At 35.4% G+C, this 24,629-nt stretch overlaps 1 long non-coding RNA gene across 1 annotated transcript in view; it reads right to left on the bottom strand.

Annotated features, from left to right (window-relative positions):
* Window positions 1-451: 451 nt before the first annotated feature.
* LOC146998362 (uncharacterized) overlaps window positions 452-24,629 on the bottom strand; it is a 125,669-nt gene continuing 101,491 nt past the window's right edge. The window contains exon 2 of the long non-coding RNA XR_015039295.1: window positions 452-580. This is a non-coding gene — a long non-coding RNA (uncharacterized LOC146998362). The remainder of the gene's footprint in view (window positions 581-24,629) is intronic.

Raw genomic sequence — 24,629 nt, 5'->3', positions numbered from 1 at the left:
TGAAGTTTAGGACTCATAAAAGACTTCTATTTAGAAATATTTGAAGGAAAAAGATGGCTTGACCTCTTTAAAATTATGTGCTATGATTTCATATAACGATTCCAAATCCCACATGATATAAATGGACATTGTCATTCGCATTGCTATTCATTTCACATGTTAAGTGTGATTTAGATGTAATCACCGTTCATTACGAAAAGATCATTGTTAGGACAATAACCTGGTGTAAATTATTAGATGAAATTATTGAATTGTTCGTGTCTAAGCTAACTCGGATATATCTCAGTTCACACGGAACTAATGACTCGCACAACAATAAGTAACTGAGAGCAGATGCTCCCTCTTCGGCCTTAAATAGTTTTCATCCGGCCGCCGAGATATTTCTAGTACTTTCTGCTTCTCTAAATTACTGGAAAGCGATATGAGCGTAGAATTACGGTCACAGCTAACACACTGGTCAATTACATTTATTCAATTTTAATACATATTTAGGTGATACAGGGATAGGACCAAATGGTTATTCCTCTTTGATCGTTATTCCTCTTTGGTGCAAACTTCTAATGGAGCGGCGATGATACATCTGGAACAGAAGGAAGAAAAATGGAGAAATGAAGATCAAACTTTCACTGCATTACCACAACAGTATAACAATAAAATATGCCAGGACAAAAGACAAAGTGTGCAACGTAAGAAAAGTTATAACAAAAGTGTAGATAATTTTTGACTTTCCTACGTATATCTTTTAGTTTAAACATGAGGTTATAGTCATTGCTATCAAAATGATTTGCTATACTGAGCTTCATTTAGGATTTTTTTTCTGGGATCAGTCTACTATGATTTTTGGCGATCGTTTTTTACGTTTTCTGACATCTACAAGGTCTTGATGTTATCATATTATTAATAGCTTTTGCAATGTGATCAGCATCCTCGTTGGATTTATAAATAAGCCATTTCCATTTATTTTAACAATTCTGTTCACCTTGCCATTTATGTTTAAGGAGTACTAATCTGCTTAGTGTTACTGTTGCATCCAAATATATTTCTTTTATAAGCGTAAAAATTTCGTGCCAATCTTCAGTGTGCTCATCAGTTGTGTAAATAGTAACTAATATATCATCTAGAAAAATGAACGTAGACATTCCTTACAGGTCCTAAAATTATCTCCATCCAAACCAAAATCCTACAAGTTAAGATTCGAAAGATTCTAATGAAGAAAAAAGCATGAAGATTCGAGATTCCCGATCTCGAAATTTTTTATGATTCTTGGTAATGAGGATTTAAAGTTTCTTTTCCGGAAGTATGGTGTCCTTTAAAGCTTCCACATAAAAAGCACGCAATATTGTTACGTTTTCAACGTTTTCTGAATACTTACTTTATTGAAGATAATAGGGATTCCCCAAAAATTATAGTTATTTTAGGTTCTCTGAGTCAATATTATTTGAAGATTACTGGTATCGACATTCTTTTTACATTCTTCGACATTGTATCGACATTTTGAAGTACACCTGTATATTCTGCACCGAGCGAAATGTGAAGTTTTTACGTTCTACTGATTTGCTTATGCTGTACTCAGATTGAGCTGAGACGTGAATCGACACTAACAGAACAGTTTGTAATTTCAATTCTTCCTTGAAAATGGAATTCCTGCTCTCTGCTTTCCTTCGATAATCCCAGATTCTTTATTTCTTTATTTCTCTATAACATTCTACTACACAAAGACGGTTTCCTTTTTTATTTCTAAATAACAGAAAATTTATTATTGTCAGTTTCAAAAATGTTTTTGTACACAGTGTATTTGAATTATAACAGACTAAAATATTATAACTGAAAACTCAGAATAATGCAATATTTAAATTCAAATTAATAATAATAAAATGTATATATACATGCTAATATAAAGAAATACAATATAAAATAAAAAGATATATACACCCGTGTGCAAAAATTAAGAACGAGTCAGTTTTTTCAATATAACGTTGTGCAAAAGCTTTTTAAAACAACAAAAATAATACGATAAGATCCCTAAGATGTAAGAACATGATTAATGTAAGCAAAACGTCCCAGAAAAGAAATCAGAAGGATTGAAAGGAACATTATTGAAAAAGCAGCATGGAGCACAATGCAACAGAAGGCCGAAACATCCATGTGACTGGTGTCCAGCAAGAAACATCCAGCCTTTAGTAGGGGATATGATCTCCCCTGATTGCTGTGCAGGTTTGACATCAATTGTCCTTGCTGAATATGAGGTTGTCAAAGGGTTGTTGAGGCATTTGCCGCCATTCCTCTTGTAGCACTAATCGCTGCTCCGGAATCCATACTGGCGATAAGTTATATGCTATCACGCGTCTCCCTAGAAAGTTCCATACACGCTCGACGGATTTAAATCTAGAGACCTTGCCAGTCAATCCACGTGTTCAATATCATCGGTCTTCCAAAAGCTCTTCGACAGCAGTTGTGTGATGATGTGGAGCGTTGTCGTCCATGAAGAGGAATTGAGGACCCATAGTACCTCTGACAAGATGCATGTGAGAAAGGAGAACCTTGTTACAATAGCAGTCCTCGGTTACTAAACTTTCTTGGAAGATGTGAAGATCGGTGTGGCTACCAAGCATTATTTCTCCCCAAATGATAACTCCGCGACCTCAAACCGGTCCCTTTTGATGACAGGTTATTGCGTGTTCCTCTCTCTCTCTTCAGATGTGTATGCCTCTAAAATCGCAACTCAGACTAAAACTGCTCTCATCCATAAAGAGTACTCTACTCCATTAATTATCTGTACAATTTTAGTGTTACTTGCACCACAGAAAACGCCTTCTCTGATAAGCAGGCGTTAATGGTATTATACTACAGGTCGTCGTGCAAACAGACCACCATTGTGCAGCCTCCTGGCGGCCATGGCAAAACACAATATGGGTCATCCAATCGCCTATTCCGTGTGTCTTGAGATTTCTCCACTGTTTTCTGATTGTTTCTTCTTGCTTATAGGGAAATATACCGATCGTCCGCTGCTGCGGTTGCTCTTGGACGACCACTGCTGAACCGTCAGACAGTTGTTCCTGTAGTTTGAAATACTGTCCACAAGTCGTGAAAAAATCTGAGGCAGCAACTCGACATCGTTTAAACTGATATCTGCCGTGCAATAGCTTCCCCAAAATGCTGAGCTCACACCTCCAGCGATCTTTACACCCCTCCAACACTCCCCTATTATGTCTAGCTACATATATGCGCATGTGCTAATTTACCTGATCCTAGTCGATCTCCTCATTAGGTTTTCAGTCCGCTCTGCCTCTTCGTTCCACTGCTAAGCTAATTTTTCAACTTCGTCCTTAGTTTTTGCACACCAGCGTATATATATACAAATATACAATAACAAAAGAGACAAAACAAATATATGATAATAGAAATAATAACATAAACATATACACAAAAACTTAAACGAAATATTTATATAAATTTTCTGTTAAAAAGCGGTTTCGATAAAAAGTTTCTATTCAATGAAATAAAGTGAAATAATAAATTCTTTATGGCAATTTTTTTTAAATATGTGCATTCACTATAGAAATTTTTGTCGGTAAGGCTTGGATGCAACTTGTCTGTCCCATCACAGGAGGGGCAACAATGGCCCACCTATTAGGTGCCTCCATAATAAAGTGACCACCGATTCCATCCTTAGCAGTGGTCAACGCCTATAACGAAAACGCCTAGTGCCTGTCATTGGGGGGGGGGGTATTCTGCGTTGAAGTTACTACAAGTAAACCCGAAGAATATCGATAAGACAAAAATTGAACTAAAAATTTATTAAAGACTGTCTAGTACAACTAAAATAGTATAACAGTACAAATGAAATTTAACAAAACTAGCTATCGCTCTTGTGGAGTGCTAAAATTTCAAATACACTCATAAATTAAGGATAATGCAAAATCAGGAAAAGGAAGAGTTAGAAGCAAAACAAATTTGACTTGTTTGTAAAGCTTATTTATTAAACAAAAGGTAAAGAGGAAAAAAAAAAAAAGATGCTATATGTTTGATATTATTAAAACAATTAGCGATTTTTTCTCCCTGGAGCAAATTACAAAAAACACCTATTTACAAAAACCAATATTACATGGTTGGTATGATTGTTAATACATTGTATGTCTCCCAGACGATGCAATAGAGTCCGTACAACGCCTAGGCATGCTGAGTATCAAATTATCTATGTGATCGTGGGGGATATTACACATTTCAAAAAACAATGCTCTCCGAAGTTCCGGTAGACATGTAGGAGGAGGTTGACGGGCTGCAACTCGTCGGCCAAGCATGTCCCACACGTGCTCTACTGGATTCAAGTCCGGTGAGAATGCTGGCCAGTCCATACGGGTGATATCCTCCGATTAAAGGCCTTCGCTTACGATGTTTGCACGGTGAGGACGGGCGTTGTCATCCATAAACACAAACTGTGCGCCCATGGCGCCCCGAAACAAACGTACATGTTGTTCCAGAAGGACGTCCCGATAGATTTGGCTTGTCATGGTTCCAATTTGAACATGCAGGTCAGTTCTGGAACCCAGAATAATTCCATCCCAAACGAGCACTCCTGCACCACCGTAACGGTGTCGTTCAATGATGTTTTATTGGTGGTAACGGGTACCTGGAGCTCTCCATATGAACGTCCGGCGAGAATCAGACTGCAAGCTAAACCTGGACTCGTCGGAAAACATCACACAAGCCCACTGTTGCGGTGTGCACAATGCATGCTCTCTACTCCAGGCTAACCGCAGGCGACAGTGAGTTGCAGTAAGTGGAACGCATCTGACAGGTCTACGAGCATATAGACCAATCTGCCCTAAGCGTCTGTACGCGGTCTGCCTTGAAATTGTCGTACCAGTGGCTGAAGAGAGCAGGTCTGAGGCTGTGCTCCGTCTGTTTCTTTTGGCAGAAACTGCCAAATACCGGTCCTCATTCGGCGTTGTAACTCTGGGGCGACCTGTGCTGTAACGTCTACTCACATTACCATATCTTGGAATCGTTGCCAAAGCTTGGAGATGACACTCTGGGCAATTCTAACTTCGTCTGATACTTCCAGTTGGGTACGCCCACATTCCAGACGGCCGATAATTCTACCACGTAAAAAATCATCCAAATGCGTCCTTTGTGTCATAAGTATTCGGTTATTGCACTGAAATGCTTATAAAGCGCCTGCGAACAATTTTAGTTCTTTGCCTGTATTCCTTATATATCACTCTCTTACACTCTCGTCATTGTGACGTACCATCGGTGTCATCTGGTTACTTCCTGAAATTTGCATATGATTCTTGAAGATCTGTGTAGTGATTTTACAGGAGATATATTTATTTTAGAGTTCGATTTCCGCGTGACTCCGAATTATCCTTAATTTATGGACATGAGTGTATTTAAATACATATAATACAGAAGTTACATTTTCAACGTCTAAGTAGCCGGGCTTTCTGAGTTCCTGCCTTGAAAATTAACGAATACAGAATCACTTAACAAAACTCACACAGCCGGATATCTAGGGATAAACAGCTTTATGGCGAGCTGCAATCTAGTAATGGCCGACAGAATAAATAGAAAGTACTGAAAAGAATTAATATAAGAATAATGTGGTAACAAAAATAAGCCCCCTAGAAAATTCGGCCGCAAAAGTTTCATTTGTGATTTGTGTGTAGTTTCTGTCTGCTATACTTCCTGCTTGCCTTAAAATGCTTTTCCTGAAGTATGTGTAGACATCACTTGTCAGTACAAATTTGAAGACTTAAAAGTATGTCTTGAGAATCCAAACTTTGAATTTTGATGTAAACGTATTCAAAGTTCCCTGAAAAATACCAAAATCAAAACAAATCATATTTAAATGCTTTATTAAACTTAATAAAGAGCATTTTCGCTATAGACCCAGAAGATTGAAATTTAAAGATAAGTTTAGAAGCTTTAATTTAAGACACTGCACTACGTGCGTTTGTCAATGTTCTGCTAGCCAGTTTTTCTTAGAAAGCTCTTCACGATGGTATTCTTCCTCTCAGGCAAAACGCCCTTATGTGTCTTTGCCTTAATCAATTATTGTAATCTAAATAATTTTAATCTAACGGCAATGCCTAGACCTATACTTTTAAAAAATCTATGTCAATAATTTATAGGGTTATATGTGCAATCTACATCAATCTGAAATTAATTATTTACACATAAATGGGAAGAACGCATGCCTACGATGTTATCTTCATGTGATGATTTGAAGGCACTTTATTTTTTACCACAATATTTTCGACGACGATGTTTTTAAAACTGCGAAGTTTTTGAACCGCTTTATTTTCGACGACGATGTTTGTACCTCGAATGTTTTAGAACTGCGATGTTTTTCTTTGCTTTATTTTCTCCCACAATGTTTTCTACCATGACGTTTTTGCCTTACGTTGTTTTCTCCGCGACCTATTCGTTCGCTCTGTTTATGCCGCGATGTTTTCGGCTAACACCCATAAATCTAATTGCTAGTAAATCAAAGATAGCAACGTGGCCTTCAGGCAGACAGAACGCGCTCTAAAGTCACCTTCCAAAAACTTCCCTCAAATACTAACTTCTTTCTGCCTTATCTGAATACACGCGCGATAACTCATTTAAATTCTGTCAAGAAAGCATGGGTAGAAAGCTAGAGCGATAGGAAAGGTAGTTCAAAGTAAAATTAACTGTTAGGTAAATTAAATAAATCCTCACAGTGCAAAATAATTCTCAGTGTTTGAAATAAGTACCTGTAATATTGTTGAAAATTTGAACTTCACATTTTGCTACTGCTCATGAAATTCGAAATCATTCAAGGAGACCAGTGTTGCCTCAAATGCTTGAGCTTAAAGAAAACCTCACTTTAAAATTAATCAAGCAGCATTGGAAATAAATTATATCACAGAACAAACACAGTGAACTCTCTCTAAGGAAATCATCTATTTTCAAGCATAAAATATTGTGTATGCTTTAAAGAAATATTGTGTTTCTTTAAATCAATTTTTATATTCCTTCAGTTCACATTTACATAACTAGCAAAACGCTTTTTGTCTGTTTTCATTTTTTTAATCAATACTCAAACATCGGTATTTTAAGTCAAGCATTTTGAAAGCAGATGCTTAATGCATTTACATTACTATAATTCACACTTTAGCTATAATCTGTAAAGAAACCTACCCACAGATCACTAAATTAAACCGAGCAATTAGCACGTGAAAATACTAACGACTATAAACCTTAACTCTTAGACCATTTAATTTATAATATTTCGAAGAACATTTGCGGAAAATTTCATAAAATTTTTAGAGTAATATTTTATGTTAAAGTTTTTTTCATAACGCAAAAATTCAGAAAATCCAAGTTTTTCAAGAAGCAGGTTTAATGTAACGCAAGCACAACAGACGGAAATGTATATGTTGCAAAGCATGAAAGTTAATTGAGAAACTAATCTTGTTCTCGAGCACTTAATAATCAAATAGAAAAGCACGAAACCATCTTTTGAACATCATCAAAAGTACTCAACAAAAAAGGTTCTCATCTTCAAGTTAATTTAGAGTAATCTGCGTGCCATTAAACATCAATTTCCGAGTTCTTAAATAGAAACTTTCGGTTCGCAGCGTAAAAGAAGAACAGGCATAATTCTGTTTCTAACGTTCGCAAAAAAAGTAAAAGCAGTTTTTGGAAACTTACGGAATAAGCTTTAAAATAAAGTAATAAATTAAAAAAATTCATTAAAATTGACGATCAGAACGTAATCGGGTACTATAAAGTAATATTGCCATTTTGGCATTAAAATAAAGAAAATAGCTCTTTCTCGTGTCAGTTTTTGGAAATTTGTGCTTTCTTTCAATATCACGATGCCAGACTGCCCGATTTTTTGTCAACGGGATTGATCGACATCAACACTGCCCTTTAGATTGTTTTTTAGTAAGTTAAGTTAGTGTGTTGCACCAGTGTCTTGGCTAGAGTTTTAATAGCTAGTAGAACGCTTTTAGAAATTGATCTTTATTTGTGGCAATAAACAGTAACATAAGCAACTTCAGAACGAACAAAAATACAATAAAGTCCACAAATAAAAATTTAGAGTGATTGGAAATAGAAATAATTCAATAATTATGTAGAATTCATAAAGACGTAACGAAAGATCATCGTTAGTTTTGCAGGCGTCATATCCTCCTGAATATTAACCCAGGTGAACTAAACCAAGAGGCAGCTCTTTATTGCATGTGTTGCTTTTAAACTGCTTTCATTATAGTTCCATATGAGGATATTATTATTACAAATATACCTGTGAAAAATTTTGAGAATATAGACTTTTATGGTCGCGTAACACTATTTCTTCGTTGTAACTCATTACATAATAATAATTGTGACCCTCTAATAGGTTTTCTCCGAAACATCGTAAAGATATTAGGCTATTTGGAAGCAGGAGATATGAAATATGAGCAACGCCTTCTCCGGGAGTCGAACCATGGGACTCTCGAATACGCGCCGAGCGTGCTGACCACTACACTACGAAGGCATGCTAAGAAGGCGGGAAAAATACTTTATATACTCCCCCTTTTAAAGGGCACTGGGGATTAGGGGTCCCAGTCGCCAAATCCTGGCGGTGGAGAATCATCATCCACCACCCTTTTAGTTCGTGCGCCACTGTAGAGACATTAGGTTATTTGGAATCAGGAGACGTGAAAAATGAGCAACCCTCTCGCCAGGACTCGAACCATGGGCCTCCCGAATACGCGAATACAACTACACCACGAAGGCATGCTAAGAAGGCATTACCCAGACATTATCCTAAACAGATAGCAATAATATAGATAGCAAAGATAAAAGTGCATTAAATCAAGTGATTTGCAATTTTAAAGTGAAAATTTTGGACATCTAATAATAGAAACTGGAGAAGGAAATGTTAGCTTGCTGTTAAGTGAATCCAATGACATTACTATGAGTAAGGTGTTAAGAATTCCCCTCATATATTGCAGCATTAAATTTATATGTCTTAGCATGGTGGTTTTTAAAAATTAGCGAAGTTTTGCTGCTGAACAGAAAAACGAGTCTGTAGCATAAAACAAAATCTCACTGCAGCCTAATACACTGGAAATTCCGGTATTATTGCTGATGCTAAATAATGGTGTGTATGAAAACAAGAAGACAAGTATATTTTGTCCTTGATCTTAACTAGATGTGTATGCATTCTCTGCGACTGAAAATAGAGTCATATTTATACAGAATCATTCCCAAGAAACTTAGAATTTATCAGTTGCCGAAATGTGTATCTAGAAATGTGTGCCATAATGTGTATCTTGAAAACTAATGTGTTTTTCACATTGATTTTCAAGATAAGCTCTTGAAACAAAGAGCTCTATTAAACTATCAATGAAAATAAAACTTCTTTTGAAAACTGTAAGCAGATGGCTTTGCGTTGAGTATTCCAAGAAATATTCCAGGAACTAGAATTAAGTATTCACATCGAAGTCATGAAAATGCCGAAGGAAGAGTGCAGAGACCATTAAATATTTCGAAGCAGAAAACATGAAAAATAAAATGTGCTGTCCCCGGGTTTTAAAACATGCATCGTCCACTAATTAGTTAGGTTTTTTTTTATTAAGGCAAAACACTCGAACCGCTATCTACTTAAGGGAAGGTGTGCCTTCATGGAGGACTATCTAAACGGAACCGTCTCGTATACTCATTATATACATGAGGGGAAAACCATGAAAATGCCCATGCAGCCAACCCATTCGCCGGTACTGGAACCCCGGAACCTCCTAGTGTTCAGCGACTTTAGCGCTCGGCCTCTGGTGAGCCTCTTCCGCTACTAGTTGGCCGTAATAACATGAGAAGAATACGTCCAAGAATGCAATAACTCCCCATAAGAACACAAAAATCTGATTCTTTTAAGGTATAGTAAGGTTGACTGAATATTTTGTTACTCTTTTACTTCTTTTTTTCAAATTCAACAAATTAACAAACATTTTGTAGCATAATAGTGTAGAGATCAGAGAAATTATTTCAAGACCATTTTATTTTATTCATCAGTGTTTCCCGTATTGAAACGTTTGTAGGTAGACATTGATGACATCTGAATTCCAAATACATTCAAAGCTCAAATAAAGCTCAAAACAGAGAAACATAAATAAGTTGAAATAAAGCTCGAAACAGAGAAACATATTTCTACTGTTGAATACTAGTACTATACGATCTACACAAATAATGAATAAGTAATGGAAAGCACCAAAACATTCAGGCTGAATTGAAAATGTAAAAAGCGGCTTCTATAATGTATCCTTTTAAAGTTGTTCAGTGGGCAATGTATATGTTAATACTGCGAAATTATACTGTGGAATTCAATTAATTTTAGTTTGCACGAACAAAACGTAATCTCTTTCAGAGGAATTGAATTCGTCAACACCCTATTACCGCTTTAGAAAAGCTTTTTGAAAATCTTTTATAAATGTCTCTTCTTTTGATTCAGTTTGAATTCAGATTTCACATCAAAATTTATTTTTATAAATTTGGAAAAAGAAAAAAAGATTACACAGTGGTAAATCGGAACTGTGTGGAGATATACTTATTGTTACGAATTTTGCACATATATAAATAATTTTAGTGAAATTAGATGTGAAATTGTATTTTTTTCTGTATAATATGAAAAGCTAAAGAGACGATGCTCCGCCGGAAAAATAAGCATACAGTGGCAAGTCATTTAAAAAAGTGAGTAAATGGTTATCTAGCTAAACTGGCGAGATATCGCCAAGCTTGCAATAGTGTTGGCGAGAAATCGCCAGAAGTCGCCAAATTTGGCGGCATTTTGGTCCGACCCTTGAATTTAAAATATAGATAATTAAATAGTTAAAATTAAACTATTAAATAACAATAAATAGTTAAATAGTTAACATTAATTTTTAACTATTTAATAATTAATTATAACTGTAATGGGTATAGTAATTTAATAAATTTAAATGATCCTCTATGCAACTGCAACCATATTCGGCCTTCATATACCTTTCACTAATTTCTAGGGGTACTAGAAATTTCTCGGGCGCCGGGGAAAAACTGTACAAGACTGGTGAGAGGATCTGCTGTCATTTGTTACATCAGCCTGAGTTCGGAGTACTGAGAAATCTCGGGGTTACATTCGCTTTTAGGATGTTCTTTGCATTGCTTGTGTTTAACGTTCTTAGTAGTTTGAAGTGTAGTCTATGATAATATTAAGAACTGTAGGACTATTTCTGTGGAAAGTTTCAGAACTGTGAGTGTTTCTTTGGTAAAATAAATTCTAACTATCATCAGTCCTGTCTGCATTCAATATATTGTTACGAAATGTCAAGGCGCTGTAAGGTAGCTTTCCCACAAAGCAAGTTTAGGGTTGCCACATTTGGCGAGAAATCTCCCATTTGGTGAAAAAATTGGCGATATGCCATGGACGGATGGAGAACCTTCTGGAATGAATTCTTATCGGTTTAGTACAGAATGTTCTCGAACACAAGCCGAAAGCTATATAAACCCTGCTGGTCCGCATTCAAGTGTGTCTCATCGAGTGAAAGATAGTTAGTCTCGAGTTAGTCAGCCCGTGGAGGAGTCGATCGAGTTGACAGCCGGGCAGCGAGTGCCGAGTGGGTCATCGAGTGCATCGAAGAGTCTCTTGGTGTATTGCGGTTAGTGCATCGTCGAGAGTGTGTTGAGCTCCGGGAACGACTGATTCAAAGAGTCGGGAGCTGTGCTCTGTGTATCGTCAAGTGCATCGCGAGTTGTAGTGTGGAGAGTCTCGAGAGTACGTGGAGTTCCAAAAACGACCAAGCAGAGTCGGGAGCTGTACTCAAGCAGAGGTGCTTTGCAGTGAAGCTGTCTTCAAAGTGATAGCCTGAAAGCTGTGTCGCTGATTGTTCCAGCGTGTTTATAGTAGATCTTCGACGACTGTAAAAGTGTTTTGGAGCTGTCCTGATTAATACCGCCCTAAAAACGTGTGTTTCGATATTCCATCAAGTGTTGTCGTCGTTATTCACTCCAAATCCTAACAAAATCCGTACGAACGTGAAGGAAGAAAATAACGTAACAACTGGTGTCAGGGAAAACGTAACAACTGGTGTCAGAAAAAAAACGCAACAATATAACCCGTGGGCCCGCAACATTATGTTTGAGTTCCTATGTGTCTTCTTGTTAAGAATTTGCTAATTTTCTATGCCATTTATAACACGCGTTATCATTACGAAGGTTAAATCATTTTTTTGCGAAAATGAAGGTGTCGATTAACAATACTGGTACATAATAACCTTCATTAATTATTGTACCGGATGTGCTTTGTCCTGGTGCGCTATTTTCTTATGTTATCGAGCGAGAACGTTAATAAGCAAAATTTACCAGATGGTTCCTTAACTCGCAATTTGTTGGGAGTTGGAGATATAGTTGTTTTCCTTTCGCAGCTGCATTAGTGCCCTGCATAATACCGCGGAAGAAATATTTCATTTATGGTTCCGAATTTGAGTGTTTTTCATAAGTAGCAATTTCAGTTTTTAAAAATTACCGTGCACATCAACTCGAAAGCTGTTTACATCTTTAGTGTTAACTGTCGAGATAACAATTTGGGGTTTATTTATCTCATAATCATGAAGGTAGGTCAGTTAAATTTTAAGTTTTTATCTAAATTAATGATAAAAATCTTGACAAAAGATTATTTTTTCATTAAATACTTATATCTCATAAGGTACTCGCCGCATATTTTAATCGTTTTAATGTTAAGAGATTAAATTGTGCTTGTGGCTAGCAGTTTGCAAATACATTTAAAGTTATCCTTTTTCTTGATGCTTTAAAACCTACTTATTTAGAAGTTACGATTTAGAATAATTAAAATTGGAGAATTAATTAGTTAAATAGAACTAAATAGCTATTAATAACTAATAATTGTATAATCATTAGGTTATTTTTGAAGCAGGAGACATGAAAATGTGCACTGCCCGCGCCAGGACTCGAACCTCCTACCTCTCGAATATGCGCCGAGCGTGCTGATCATTACACTACGAAGGCATGCTAAGAAGGCGGGAGAAATACATTATATACTTCCCCTTTTAAAGGACAACTGATGATTAGGGCACCTAATCGACAAATCCTGGTGGTGGAGAATCATCATCCACCACCGTTTTTAGTTCGGGCGCCTCTGAAGAGATATTAGGTTATTTTGGAAGCAGAAGACGTGAAAAATGAACAATGCCCTCGCCGGGACTCGAACCTCGGACCTCTCGAATGCGCGCCGAGCGTGCTGACGATTTCACCACGAAGGCGGGCTAAGAAGGCGGGAGAAATACCGTATATAGTAACTAAATTAAGAGTTATTAAATAACTATGAATGTAATTCAATAACTATTAGTTATGTAATCAAATAACTATTAGTTTAATTACTTATTTAGTTAGAAATGAAAAATTAAGTATAGAGTATATTTTGCTAACTACAAATAAACAGAAAGTTTAGGACCGTCTTGTCTAAAAACTACTCCATGTTTGTCTGAAGTCTACGCCATGTCTAAAGTCTACGCCATGGACCGTCTTGTCTAAAGTCTACGCCATGCTAAATAACAATAAGTTTTTAAGCCATGCTTGTCTAAAGTCTACGCCATTGATTCTTGACTATATATCCGTCAAATACAAGGTTATTATTTTGGCTAATTTTATGCGAAGCAGGTCGTTTCGACGCCAACGGTTCGACGTCGGGGCAGTTCGACGCCGTACGTTTCGACGCAGGGGCAGTTCGACGCCATATTTTTTTTTCGTATTTTTATTTATTTTTAGAATAAATATGTAGTAATATAAATAAGTAATATGACTGATTTTTATTTATTGAATTAGCGATTGTTTGCACGCATATTTGAAATAAATATATGTGTGTGTATGTGTAAGAGTGTTCTAGATTTTTGTTTGTGTCCCAGATTAGTGAGAAGCCCTCTCGCCAACGTCAAGGCCCTGGGACATGTGGGAGGGTTTTGTTTTTTTTATTTATTTATTTCACAAAACAGCTTCAAAAAGGCAAAATACACAAATGGTAAATAAGCATATGGTTACAAAGTAGTTATATTACATTGTAGACAAATATAATTACAGATAAATAAGATTACAGATAAATAAGATTACACATATGTAAGATGAAAGATAAATAAGATTACATCACAGAACTTATTATACTAATCCATTGCAAAATTATGCGCTACGCCTTTCAGGTATTCCATTATTTCTCGATTTTCAAAATCTTCAACTATTACTTTAATTCTCAAATCACCTCGCAGATACCTATTCCGCTTGTGCGGCGGTTCATCTCCAGGTACAAATTGTTCATGACATTGATCAATTAATTTTTGAACACGCCTGAGACCATCTATGAATTCCCATAATATGGGGGGTGAAACACCAAATGAAGATGACACCAAATTTATTTGAATGATGATGCAAACTTATTCTAAAAATAAATTAAAGTACGAAAAGTATGGCGTCAAACAAAAGCAAAAAAAGAATGGCGTCGAACTGACCTGCACCGAATTTTATGTTAAGGACTGTATTAAAAATTTAATTCTTAATTATAATGGTATTTTTAAATTGATTTAAAGGATAGTTACCATTGAAATGCCAAAATATGCCTACACTTTAACGGATTTTGGGCTCCGTACCTTTAACCCTTTGCACTAACGGCCTTTACCGCGCGGCACGGCAACTCGAGACGTTTCGCAGCCTTTTTGACGCACTTTCTTAAAATCATTACACACAAATTAATGTATAAAATTTTTATACTTTAACATTTTATATACCTTTACACTTTTACAAACATAATTTCAAAACTATTAGTTGTTGTAATGTTTCTGTGTATGATATTTCAGGTAACAATTCCCAAGATGCATGCCCGGCTTGTCGGGACAAGTATTACAATAACATGTCATTTAATGCCTTTTTCCGGGTTCATTTCTCTGAAAACAGACTTTGTTATAGATAAGCTTTCTGATAAGAAAATCTTATCTCAATTTAAAGGGGTATCATTTTTACACTTCATAAGATTATACAAGAAAGAGCGTAGGAACCCGCTTCCAAGAAACTACACGTAAACAGTTATTGCCGCACATCGAGTTTCCGCATTAACCAAGTGGTGAGTGAGAGTCACCTCTCAATTTGTGGAATCAGATCACATGGTGAGTGAGGGTCACCTCTCGAGTGCAAAGGATTAAAACTAATTCATTTATATGCTGTTTTACTTTTTGTTATAGATATTAAAATATTTTGAATGAAATACCTTTTTCGGTATTGATGTAAAATTATAACATGCACTGAGCCTTGCTTTGTCGGCAAACAATTCACCATTTTTAGATAGTTTACAAAGTTCTAAAAACAATGCATAATTACTAAAATGACCTACTTTAAAAGCAATTGAATTACATTTACCTAAAAATTATAGTTTTCTTTAATACTGAAGCTACAAAATCCATTACGTTTTTAACATTAAATTAAAAGGAATATTTAAAACTTTGATGAGAAGCCTAATTGATCAAACTTTCTTGGAATTCTGACAAACGATTTTAAGAAAAATCAAATTTTTATTAAATCTTAATGGATAAAAAAGAACTCTCACTAAAAACATTGTTTCACATTTGGAAACTTTAAGGCGCATTTTTTTTTATAGTTTTAACTTGAATTTATGCAATCTGATGGAATGATTGTGGAATTTGATGACATACAAATGTAAATAATCATACGGAAGTCGCAGACGCTTGTAATTATTTTTTACTTTGATTCTAAATCGAATTTTAACATGGGATTTATATTAAAAAACTTGTTAGAAATCGGAAAAGCATAATAAGTTACCACATTTTGAAATAATTTTTTTAACGAATGTTAAAAGGGTTCCGTGGAATTCTTAGTTTCCATACAATTCCTTTTAGGAATTCCGCGAGTCAAATCGAAATTCGAACAGGTTTTTGAACACCATATGCACAGGTAAATTAAACCTCTAAAATAAATCAGTTATTAAATTATGTTTTTTATTTCTGTTACTATTACTTAAAATAATATGAAGTAAATGTGTTTTATGAGCAAAATTACAATCAAATAATTAGAGGTGGGATAGATTCTTAATTTCATCTAATCTATTTCCTTTTCCCAAACCTCTTGAATCCTTCGTATATGAATAGTACTAAGAAGATAAAAAAAATGTTTATTTAGAAATTAAAGCAAATATGAAATCTACGTTTCACGAAAAATAAGTATTTAAGAATACAGCTTTAAAAAATATACCATGTAAACTATTTTTTCTCTCCTTACCGCATGCCTTCGTGGTGTAATTATAAAGCACGTCCGGCTGGCTATTGGAAGGCCAGGAGTTCGAGTCTTGGCGAGGGCATTGCATATTTTTCCTGTTTCCTCCTTCGAAAAGCTAATGACTGTACAAGTGGCGCAAGAACTAAATGGTGGTAGACGATAATTCGTCCTCGCCAGTATTTGGCAGTTAGTTTCCAACTTCATCATCCTCTTCCGGACTTTAAGTGAGAGATGCTGTAAGATTTTCTTTCTCTTTACCACGTGCTCTTGCGCTGTAACTGGAAAGCACGTTCGACTAGTATCAGAAGGTCCACAGTTCGAGTCCCGGCAAGGATATTGCACATTTTTATGTCTCCCGTTTCGACAAACCCTAATGAATTTACAACCTGCGTTTATTAGAGTTACAAATAAAGTTTTAAAACGAAGTACATAGTTGAAATTCTTGTTATTTTTTCAATGCAATTGGACAAAATTCACTACCAATAATGACTGAATTTTTTTTAATTTTTTTTAAGAATAAAAAAAAAAAATTAAAAGCAGAAAATTATTTTAAGAATAAAACAGATAAATCTTAGTAAACAAAAAAATGTAATTAAAATGTAATGCAAATGTAATTCCAAACAATTTAAGAGCGCGACAATCGGGTGCTATTCATGATCTCGGTCTTTTAAAACTGCAGTAATCGGGTTATTATGAATGTTTCTAAATGTAAATAAATCTAATCTTTCTTGAATTAAAACGTTTAACGGGTTCTTGAGAGAGGATTCGAAAGACTGGAATGGCAAAAGAAGAGTGAAAACTCGAATGTTCGAATTTCAGAATTGTAAAAACAATTCATGGAATTTGGGAATTCGAATGTTTCATTACTAGGTAAGACACATTGGTAAATATTGTTAAAAATTTGAACAGTTTCAAGTGGGTTAATTTGAATTCTTTTGGGTAATTAACTATCCTTACTTTGAAGTTAAGAAATTAATTGCTTATTCCGGTTCTCTTGGTTTAAAAAAAGACCAATCATATTATACTCATCTTTGGATTTGAATCATGGATTATGTAATAAAGTCTTAACGATTCCACGACATGTTCTCATACATATTACTGTTTCGCAGGATTCATTTTTTATTATCTTTAATCTGGGACGCGCTCCAGTATTCCTGTTCCAGTCTATAGTCTCTTGCAACACTTTTAATGATGCTTCCTTTTTGCACGTGTTTTATCACGTTCTGTGAATGACTGCCCTTTGCACTTTTAATACATCTTTGAAATCTTTTGAGGGAAAATAAACAAAAATGAATTCCGAATGCTCGGCAACTTGAAGTCACGTAGCAGATAAGGTTCGTCACCAGAATCAGAATTCAAGTCTTCTGCATTCAAGGTAAATGCCCTGCCAATTAGATTACGGTTATATCGAATTCTAGCAAGGCGCCGTGCCAATTAGATGGTGACCTTTTAATTGGACTCGTATCATGCGTTTTTGGAACAGATATCGCACCAACAGTCTTTCGGTAAGATTCATTTGTATTTGGTTTGAGATGGGCCAGTTGAATCCTCAAATTCCACGAATCTTAAAAAGAATTCCAAATTCGATAAACTAAATCATGTGTATCTTTCGCCATTCCGATCTTTCAGCCTTAATCTCAAAAGACATTAAGCGTTTTAACTCGAAACTTTAAAAATATTATTTTTGTTGAAGTCTAATAGAAATACTTATTAAAGATGAACAGAGATCTAATTTCAGTGGATCTGGACCACTTTGTGATGGTCCAATGTAATTTTCTGATAGAAATTTAACATTCTGTATCTGTGTTGAGTTAACTCTTGAAACAATCTCTCTCCCCTCTATGTATACTTCAGATTTTAAAAAGTTTTTCGAAAAATGTTAAGTATCTTCACAATTACTCTAATATTTTTTATTAAATTATTTTGGGAACAAAACGGAACCTTCAAGACATGTAACTATATACTTGAACTACTAAATTTCGTTTGCATCTTTGTAGTAAATGAAAGTGTATTTTTAAAAGCTGTATTCTTCAATTTGTTAACCCAAAGGGTATTAGCCATTAATTTCGTTTTAACATTTTGAATTGTTTCACTATGAAACGGAGTTTCACTTTTCAAGTTGTTGCAAATAAATATTAGAGCCCTGCATTATATTTAAAGAAATTAAATTGTAGAGACATTAGGTTATTTCGAAGCAGGCGAGATGAAAAATGAGCAATGCCTTCGCCGGGACTAGAACCACGGACCTCTCGATGTCGCGTCAAACGTGCTGACCACTAAACTACGAAAGCTTGCTAAGAAGGCAGGAGAAATACCTTATATAATCCCCCTTTTAAAGGGCGACTAGGGTTTTAGGGGACCCAATCGCCAAATCCTGGCGGTGAAGAATCATCATTCACCACGTTTTAGTTCAGGCGCCACTGTAGAGATATTAGATTCTTTCGAAGCATAAGATGTGAAAAATGACAATGCCCTCGCCGGAACTCGAACCACGGACCTCTCGAATTCGCGTCGAGCGTGCTGACCACTAAACCACGATGGCATGCTAAGAAGGCGGAAGAAATACCTTATAAAATAATGAAGAGTCTGCATGAATGTATGTATGTTTCTCGCACTGTGAGAAAACAACGCTACCTATGACATCAAATTTTGAATACTGTAGGCCTCCACTCGAATATGGTCATCTGGAAACCCAAATTTGGAATTTGTTTTATTATCTTATTAAAGTAGCAACGCAAAGACGTTGTAGTGCCTAACGCTATTGTGCGTCGAATGAATTTGAATGTCTGTATCACTTTTCAAATCCCGTTTTGAATTTCCAGTGGAAAAAAACGCTCCTTTGGCCGTAATATAAATTCTGAAAGCTTTCAGCTGCTATTTTTTTTCATTTAATGCCGATTTTAGATTTTGTTTTAATTAAAAATGTTTATAATATATAAAGATAATTTTATCATTTCTAAATGATGGATATGGATTCGGATATGAAAAAATTAGGACTAATAGACCTCTAACGTTTGAAGTTAGCAAAGCCTAATAGCTGAACTTCAAAGAATATTCGCACTTCAGGTTCCTATATGTTTCAATATGCTTGCGACGGTAAGAAAATTCATTAACAGGTCTTTTGAATTCATTGAATTTTGATATTCATTTGAATGAAAAATATGTGGATATTATTACAAAAGACCTTAACAACACGGAAGTTTGACTAGGGATAACGTAACGTGATATGCAGTATGAAATTTTAACTAAAGAAACTTGAATAACTTAAGATTTGGGAAAAAAATTGTTCTGTTTAATATTGGTACGTGCGTACGGGTTCTTTATGAAGTGAATGCACAAGTCCGATGAAAAATGAACAAAAATTTTTTATTATCACAACAGAAATGCTTAAATTTTCTCAAATTATCATGCAGTATTACAATATCTCACAGTAGTTATCTTTTAACTACTCAAATGTACAATAGAACGTAATTCAAAACAGCTAAAGAACGCTAATCCGCGAATTCGCTATAATCAACAACGGCAGTTTTCTAAACAACAACAAACTAAGCAACTACTACAAACTGAGATGTTTTCCTCCTTTTATAAGATTTTAAAATTACGCGCTAGAATTTTCCAGCACTTTCTCGAAATCAAAAAGAGATATTTATTTATTTAACGCACGCGCTCTTGTATTTTTAATTTTTCCGGCTTAGCTTTCTTTCAACATTCGCCACGCGCTGCACCGCGCGAGAAATAAAACCATTTAATTTATAATTGAACTAACATTAGCTTTTTAAATACCAAATTCGTAACAATATGAAATAACAAGACAGTTTCTCTTAAATCATTGCGGTTGCAAGACTTTACAAAACACAGCTGTGGACTGCTTTAATTTAGAGACTCCTGTGACCAGCTCTATCTCTCTAATTTTAAAGGACATTTCAGATAAAAAATCCTTAGGGCGAAAAATGTCTGACCTAGCCTGATCAGTTAACGTCGGTTATCTCAGTGGTTGCTATTTATCGAGGTCTGAGGCTTATCTCTCTCCCACAGATACGTCTATACTTAAACGTAGTTTGTAATAGCGTTGAAAATATCTGCTGTTCTGTTAAACTCACGTAAAGCGTCTTTAATCGTAGAATTTAATACTATCACATTTTTTGTCCTAATGGATATAAATAGCCTAAAGGAATGATAACAAGAATTCATCCTCAGTACCCATTACTATTTATACATATTATCAAATAGTCTGCAGTTTGTTATCTCATAAGAAATGGTATTATCTCCAATTACTAATTATGTTGTTTGCGGATATCGTTCCATTATCTAGTCTCGAACAAAACTATTTTTGTTTCTTCATCCAATGAAGGAAAACACATGCATCTATACAGAAATCAAATGTGCCTTTTTTACTTTTAAAAATGGCCCTATAATGTACTAAGTAGAAATGAAAAGTACTCAAATTTTTAAAGCTAAAATTTCAAACCTAAGCTGCGATTTTTACATTCAATAGCCGTACATCTACATATATTTATAGAGTCTAAAGCAGTGGTTTTGAACTTTCTTTTGTCCCATGCACCCCTTTCACCATTGCTAGACGATCGTACCTCCCTCTCCTTTCCAAACCTCGTGAAATATGTACATACATACATATATATATATATTTAAATTTAGTTTATTTTAATGTGATTTTATTAATTAAGCTATCAGGTATTTCTCCCGCCTTCTTGGCATGCCTTCGTAGTATGGTGGTTTGCACGCTGGGCGCGTATTACAGAGGTTTCAGAGGATTGCCGGCGAAGGCTTTGCTCATTTTTTATCTCTCCTGCTTCCAAAAAAAATAACTAATGTCTAGAAAGCAAGAGGATAGAAAATACTGATAAGTAACAAAACTTGAAAAAAATTAACTTTTTGTCTTTATAAACTAAAACTAAAAAGCTAGCAGGTAAATAAAAGGTTGACAGCATTCTCCCTCCCCCTGAAACTATGAAATTCCCATCAGGTGTGAATTCCCGCCTGGTTGAGAATTCCTGCCCGAAGGATGAGTCAGAAATCTAAGTTACGTGTTTGAAATAAATGTAGGGTATTACTGTATATTGTAGAAGGAAATGGTGAATGGTGTATTAAACTTGCAGCTTCATTTTATCATTTCAAAGGGCATTTAATTTGGCCACAATGTTGTTATCCCAAGATGCGGTCAAATGTGTAACCGTGATTCTGATTCATCTTGTGTATATTGCCTGTCATCTGTTCATTGAATCATAAATCAGATCTAAAATTATAATATCCTAGTAGTTTCCTATAATGTGACTCAAATATTTCTTGTCCGAGGTAGAAAATAAGCAATGTTCAAGATCTCCATTGATTCTTGATTTTTAAGATGTGCCATAAGAGTTAATTCTGTTGAAAATGATTCCTCCCAGCCGGTAGTATATAATATGCATACAATTAATGAATCGTTCTGGAAGGGTTGTGATCATGAAGTATCATGGAATATAGTCTTTGGGCGTTTAGTTGGCTGATCGGCAAACATGTCATATTTCTCTAGTTGAGTATTTCTTAAATTTCTCTGAAGTCTCATATTGTGATATTGTTTGAAGCGATTGCTTGCACTTTAAAATATCGGCATAGGATGCTGTATCACACGAATCGTTGTGTATTTGCAATGATGCGGAGGCACTTATTTCGAAATGAATAGTGTCCTTTCTATACATTGACTTTGCAATAGTCCGTGCAAGAGCAGCATAAATGAAAATGGAATTAATCATAACTTTATATATTAGTAGTTGAAATCTATAGCTATCATCGAATTCCTAGCCATACTAGCGATATAGCCTGTAAGAGCCGCATTGCCTCTCTTTAGAACATAGTTGATGTACTCTTCAAAGCTGAGGTTTTCGTCGAGAACCGCTACTATGTATTTACCTGAATTATTTGTAATTTTTATGACTTATACTCTTTCCACATATACTGAGGGTTGTTAATTTGCTGTTCTAAGTTTTTAGAACAGCAAATTTACGTTCAATGGTGGGCACTACTAAGGCTTTCGCCATTACTAAGGCCAAATGAGGTGGTCATTTTAGGATTGAGGCACTTAATAGGCAGATGGCCACCGTTACTGCCTATTAAGGGACAAACATTTACATCCACTCCTTCTCCAGGATTCGAACCCGGGCCCTTCGGTACGCCAGTCAGAGTCACTAACCACTTTTTCGTCTAGGCAGTCTGTTCTGAGGTAGGTAGATAATCTCTGGGTCTTATTTTTACATAGAAAAAAAATTGGAAAGATTTATTTTATTGCTGTACAACAAAAGCATTCGTTCATGAGAAACTTGTCGATATGCATTTTACTTATAAGGTTACGAACGGAAATGAAGCCGTTTCCCAAAAGGTATACAGAGAACAATTTCCGAGTAGCTACCCGAGTAGCTTTCCGAGCAGCTACCAGTTGAATCATCAAACGTTCGAGCATATGAATTGGGAGCTACGCGAGACTGAATCTTGTATTATTGATGGCGGTCATTCTTTTTAATACCAGTTGTAAAAAAATGAATGATTAAAATGATTCTTTCTTTTGACTTTAATTGTCTTTTTTATTTACCTATCATTCACACTTTCCTTTCGTGCTCGAGGACCCACCAGTGGTTGAGCGTTTAGAACCCTGAATACTGGGAGTTTGACACGAATCCAGTTCCAGTGAAACTAGCTGCTTAGTTTTTGTGGTTTCCTCTATGTGTAACGTAAAGTCAATTCCCGATAAAAGGTTCTCCACAAAAGCATCCCTTCTTTTAAGCAGATAAGTCTCATATGTTTTTCCATATACTAATAACTTAACCTTGTAGAGACTTTAAGTTATTCTGAAGCAAGAATCGTGAAAATTGTGCAGTGCTCTCGCTGGGACTCTAAACTGGATCTCTCGAATACGCGTGCCACCGTTATACTACGAAGGCATACTGGTAGGAGGGAGAAAATATCTTATAAGCTTAGGTGTCGGTACTTAGCTGCGCTATTTCCGTTCGTACATTCCATTAGCTAATCCCTTATTTTGATCTCTTCTTCCCACTTTCACGCTGTATAATTTGGCTTTTCTGAAATTAATGTCAGCCTTATCGTCGCTGTTCCCACACTTGCCTTAGAAATGCTGCCATGCCATCCACTGTATGTCTTTTTTATGATTATTAAGCTTCTAATACGTACAATTTTGTGGTTCAAATTGTTGAACAGTGGATGTAGCCATCTCAACAATTGCAGTCCTTTATTTTATTCTTACATATTTACGATGTTATTCTTAAAGTAAAAGTAAGTAAAAATGTCTATGAGAAGCTATTTAATGACGAAGTCACAAGCATCATAATCATATTCTTCATCTCCGTCTACAGCACGCAAAATTGTATTATTACACGTGTATGTAATCTAAATACAAAGACTTCATTTATGCATTTATACAAAGACTTAATTTATGCATACAATTTAAGTTCTTGTTTATAGTCTTTATCTACAAAATCCGCGACCCAGGTCTCCTACTTTAGGAATCCCTAAAACCATCCAATAACTTTCCCAAATCCTATATCTTTCAAAAGAAAATACTGGGGCACAAAAAGCGAATACTAAAAGCCCTTTAAAGAACGAGTCCCAGACTTTCTTAATTTGGTTGTGTATAGTTCTTATGCGGCGTCTTATTTGATAATGAAAGTTATTTGGGGCATGATGTCTAAATAGCATAAGTTGCCGATTTAGGGCAAGATGTAATCTTGAAAGGAAAATGTTACATCATCGCTACTGAACGTTGTTAAGAATATGTGTTCAAATATTTTAGGAATCGTTTACTGGATGGAGTTACGCAATGTCTTCAGAAAAGCGTAAGCAGTCGTTCCTGGAAGAGTGATGCAATAGTTCAGAATGGTATGCGAAAGCCTGAGAAATGGATTGTTTCCCACGGTTTTTTTTACTTTAGTTAAAATGCCTATCACCAAGCTATTCTTCATATCAACGGTTTGCGGCATTTTTTATTATCTTATAAATAAAGAAACGAAGAATAAAAGAAGTAAATAAAATAAGTTGGAAGCTACACTAGACTTACCTATTTGGTTAAAAAAAAATCTCTAGCACGAAATAATGTCTTAAAAATATTTGAGGTGATGGTCGCGCTTGCGATGTATACGAATTCGTGGTGCGTCGAACTACAATGTAACAGTCTTATACTATACATGATTGGATTGGATTTTGAAATTTTTTTCAGGCAAGCGAGTAAGATCAGTTATCTTGAGAAAAATTCCCTTTGTGGCGTTTCAAGTGTGGGAAAGTACGAGATATCCGCAGAGAGAGCCCATTTTTCAGAAAAATGGCATTCCTGCAATTTGCATGAGTGC

This window comes from Stegodyphus dumicola, chromosome 2 (genome assembly GCF_044657685.1).
Source record: "Stegodyphus dumicola isolate Sdum_Otavi_A_Nest chromosome 2, ASM4465768v1".
In the NCBI taxonomy this organism is placed as follows: Eukaryota; Metazoa; Arthropoda; class Arachnida; order Araneae; family Eresidae; genus Stegodyphus; species Stegodyphus dumicola.
The sequence above is the reverse complement of the archived record's forward strand: the minus strand, read 5'-3'. Positions and strand labels throughout refer to the sequence as shown.